The sequence below is a fragment of the Hylaeus anthracinus genome, unplaced genomic scaffold (genome assembly GCF_026225885.1).
Source record: "Hylaeus anthracinus isolate JK02 unplaced genomic scaffold, UHH_iyHylAnth1.0_haploid 12129, whole genome shotgun sequence".
In the NCBI taxonomy this organism is placed as follows: Eukaryota; Metazoa; Arthropoda; class Insecta; order Hymenoptera; family Colletidae; genus Hylaeus; species Hylaeus anthracinus.
Window position 1 is genome coordinate 314 of NW_026534373.1, and position 4,907 is coordinate 5,220.

Consider the following 4,907-nt stretch of genomic DNA (forward strand, 5'->3'; position numbering starts at 1 on the left):
CGATCCCCTGAACGAACGGCGATGTTTTGAAAATCGTACAATTTTCGGTAGCATCGTCATCCATGGAAACACTACCTGTCGGTCGTGTTAAAGCTCTTTGGTTTGCTTTAATTGGCTTGTCTAATCGAAACGGTACTCAGCACTCTGTCACGATTGAAGTATATTATCGTAACGCACGGGTTGGGTAATTTGTTGTTGATACCGTGCATTTGCAGTTCGACGAAGCACGTATCGCACTTCTGCTTTTAGGAACGACACAATTAAAGATTCTTCAGTTTGTAAACTAATATTTGATTGACCGACCAAAATGATTGATGATATATATATATATATACACACACCTATATATTGATTTATGATTAAATCAAGTTTTCACTTCGAGTATATTTTTTAGTAAAATCTTTCAATTTGTCTGACGACAGACAGTATTATTAGGATTTGTTTCTCTCGATACAATCTCAAATCAAAAATCGGAGAATTTTTAGTTGTGTCACTTTTGAAGCGAGAATTCGATATCATTGGCAGGTCTGTTGAATGCCTCTGAGGAACGCACAAGATACAAATGATTCTGTCCTCGTAGAAGTGGACAAAACTTTATTCGAGTTATCGACGAAAAAAAGTCGTTTAGTCGACCGCACAGTTAAATCTTAATTTGCTTTTAGGTCTTTCTTTTTTGTTGGTTCTACGAGCAAATTCAATTTAGGCAACAAATTGTCTGAATATAGCGTGTACCATTCATTCTATTTATTCTTCTATAAATTAAACACAAAAGTCGTGTTTGATCTATTGATAACAAATGAAAACGAAGCGAACAGGAATAGTTCGTATAGTAAAAATGGAGAATAATATAAATTATTTTCATTTCTTTCGTAATTCATTATATTCAGAAAAGAAATTATAGCAAACTACGATACATTAAATTTTTCTCTACAACCAAGATAAACCTAAAAGCAAACAAAATTTATTTTCTATATTCAATTGTATTCGTTCGTTATACAATATTTGGTTCTGTGACTTAAATTCAATATTTTATTCAACGCTAAACGGATGGACAATTGTATATCTTTTATCCGTTAATCGAAATTTATATCTGGACGAGAATTTCACCCATCTCTGTCGTAGTATGGACAGAATCATTCGAATCGAGTGTACCCCACGGAGCCATTTTTCTCGGTCGTCAATGATGGTAAGGGTGCATTCGATCGGTACAAAAACGTACCCCATATAGATACACAAGGTAAAATATAAAAACAAATCAACGGACGTAATAGGACGAAAAAGGGATCGGGGGTTTAGATGTTGATAAAGTTTCTACGAAAAATTCGTTTATTAAATTCTCGTATAAAAATCTAGCGGCACTCGTGTTTATCTAGATAACAAATGTTTTGGAAGGGGGTAGTAGTATGCATCATCTACCATGCATAGGCTGAATCATACGAAGGAAGAACTCATTGGTTCTATCGAATTTACCGGCAAATATCCAGATGGACTTCTCTACGTTTTCATGGACTTTGTTGCCAATTAATCGGAGACAAATGCACGCTCATCCAGGAACACATTTATGCGAATCACTGGCTTCCCCCTTTAACGTGGCTCGTCTCTTGAATGCTTGCGTTTTGGCACCTACGAATTTTTTATATATATATATTTTTTTTTTTAGTTTGTTCCGCGTGAGGAATATTTGATGTTTGAACCTTATAAAATGTCTTTGATTCTGTGCTTCTAGATATAAATCAGAGGCATCTAAAGTATAATATACTCTACTACCTAATAGCAAATTGAAAGCATTCCAACTCTAATACATGTATACAGTCAGTCCTTTAAGTATTCGTAACCTCTACGTTTATTGTTTAAATTACATGGTATGCTTGATGTTTCCACGTAAATGTTTCGTTATAAATATATACGCGTGTAAAGTTTATTTAGGTACATATTTATAATGAAACATTTATTTGGAAACACCAAGCCTACCGTTAAATTTCTTCAGCGGACATAGAGGGATAAGATTGCTGATATTTATGCAAATTCATATTTTTATATGTACAGATGGAGGACAGAAATTTTAATTAATAAAAGAAAGACGAAGCGAAAAACAGAATCGTATATAATTATTATGTCCTTTTCAAGTAAAATATACATTTTACAAATGCAGAAAGAATGTAGAACTCAATTAAAGTACGTTTCGTCTTCCAAATGTCTACTTATAGGACTGACTGTGTATATCATCGAAATGGAAATTCAAATGCTGACATTTTCCCGTGCACTTCAATTTTTCTCGTGACGACGGTTCCAAATAAACTTCAACTAAATCTATGTATCACAAAATACTCGGATCTCTCACGGGTTTGGACAAAACGAAGCGTATCACCTTGGATCGTTCTGTTCATTGTCATCCTCGTGCACCAAACTTTGCGAACTTCTTACTCGATCGGTCGAATCCACCACCGCGTACACGTACAAGAGATTCCTTCTGAGCAGAGATGGGCAAAATTCTCGTTTAGATTCGAATCTCTGGAAGTTATTTTTACAATTTTCGAATGCTTCTGAACGTTACTTATCCATCAGATCTGAATCGCACAATCTGCGTTAGTGAAGGTAAAGCGATATCGTAATTAAAGGAATAATCCTCTTTCGAAACCGTTCCAATGGATCACTATACGTTATTTCTGTTTTCTGGTTTGTTATTCGAATTTCGCCCGTCTCTGAGAAAGTCCCCTGCGACAAAGACGCGCCGTTTCGGGGTTGAAACTCGGCAATGCGAATCTGCGAAACGGTCCGAGAGGTTCCGCGGACGGTCTTGTAAAAAGGTGGAGGGGATCGGTGGTGACTCGAGCCACGTCGTCGCCCCGTGCACTCCCAATTATAGAAGGCAGCCTAATCGTCCAATAATTCCTCTCTATACCCTTCATCGAGTGATCGAACACTTCCAATGACGTTACGCGCAACCGCGATCCGGGATCGTTTATCATTGAAAACACCGTCGCGTTTCCGAGGATAATCCGAATTATTATTATTGGCACGGAACGGCGTATAAAGGCTCGTACGTTTATCATCGTGTACGACGAGTCGATAATAGCCTCTGTTTCACGACACGGGGATTCTAATTGATTTAATGCAGCGCGTCTGATGTTTCAGCGTAGCGATTTGCAGGAAATTTGCTGAATTATGGTAGACGATGCGTAAAAGTAGCGTCGCTTATAACGCGTTCACCGCCATGTCAACACTTGCTTTACTTGGATTTCTTATTAGATTTCTATTAACGAAATAATACTTTAACCAGTGAAATCGATTTATTAAAATTAATTAGGAGGCTCGAACGAAAATGAATTTGGATATATTCTTGTCCTTTTAGGACAAGGTGAGATTTAGAATGGGTCAAAATGATCGTACTAAATAGGCCTGGTGTTGACTATATATGTCAGGGTTTCTTATTAAGGGATTAAATGAATTAATTGCGATAGGCGGGGTATTAATGAAAACAAATCTGGATGGGATTCGTAAATTGTGATGAGCAGACTGCGGATTTTATGCATTTATGTTGTACACTTATATAGACACAAAAAAAAGTATACATAATGCTTATAGAATATATATTCTATGAATTAATATATGATATTATTAATATTTTGTTTTGCATAAGTGCATTTATCGTATATAGTATAAGTGTATTTGTCATGCATCAAATGTGCAGTTTAGCGATGATACTGCAAATATAAGTACCATCACAAATGTTGGATTAGACAGTTTTCAATTCCAGGGAAACAAAATGTTACCCATGTAGAAATTTTCACCTGGCAGTCACCATGTTAATAGTGCACACCAGGTATACTTGAATCGAACTTCTGCTAATTTACTGTGAATGTTCATGGATTTCGTTTTTATGAGAACAATTTGAATTTCGTAACATTTACAGAAGTATATCAAAGGAAACCTGCAGTGACAGATATTCACGTGATGCTTTAATTTTATTAATTACGCACGTGTTTTACTATTTCCAGTTTCGTAGATGCATTTAAATATTTCATCTTAAATCGAATATAAATAGCAGTCGTATATTTTTTTCCAACTGCAGACTCGTCGACTATGGCCTTGGCCATAAGGAGAGTCTTGCTTCGTGCGTGTGTAAAATTTTACAAACATCGATTTATTATCGTTGAAGATTTTAAGGATCTCCAACTCGATAAAATTGAATTCGAGAAGCACAGGATTAATTGAACGCTATCTGCTCGATTTGTTGAAACGATGCAATCTGGAATAATATGCTTGTGTATCGTTGCACACAATGGGAGATAAAACTTATCGGAGTAATGTCTCCGATCGATGATAAATTAATTACGGTGATTAAATCGATTCACTAAAGCCATGGGTCGATAGAATATTCGTAGAATAATAGATGAATAACAAATAGAAACAATTAAATGAATACGTACAAAACATATTTTTTGGGGTAATTTATAATATACTCAAGTCTATCTGTTCAACGTGAGACATATAATTTGATTGCGTAACTCAAACTGCAATCATTACTAAACAGATAACGAATCGAAGGTTGTCTATCCTTTATTCGTCGTTTGAAATTATTTAACCAAATTGAGAATTTAACTTATCTCTGTCATCGAATTGAAATGTGACATTTATTGGTTTCACACTTGGGGCTCTTTATAACAATAAAAGTCACGTTCCCATTCATTTTATTCAAAGGTTTTCTTAGTGTTTCATAGGGCTTAATAAAAATTACAATGTTCTCAAAGGGTAAGAAACAAGTAGGTAGGTATTTCAAGAAATGTTAAGACTCTATAAAAATCAAATAAGTTTGTTAAAATCGTTGATCCACAAATCTCCGGTCATTTCTTTTTATATTTTCTCAGCTTATACGGTCATCCATCTTTCCAAGTCGTGGGCTTCTC

The 4,907-nt window shown here is 35.4% G+C and overlaps 1 long non-coding RNA gene across 1 annotated transcript; it reads right to left on the bottom strand.

The window, feature by feature from the left end:
* Positions 1-1,310: 1,310 nt before the first annotated feature.
* LOC128892621 (uncharacterized) lies at positions 1,311-2,547 on the bottom strand. Its single transcript, XR_008461123.1, has 2 exons — positions 2,369-2,547; positions 1,311-1,623 (listed from the first exon to the last, which is right to left on the bottom strand). It is a non-coding gene; the product is annotated as an uncharacterized LOC128892621 (long non-coding RNA).
* Positions 2,548-4,907: the final 2,360 nt, after the last annotated feature.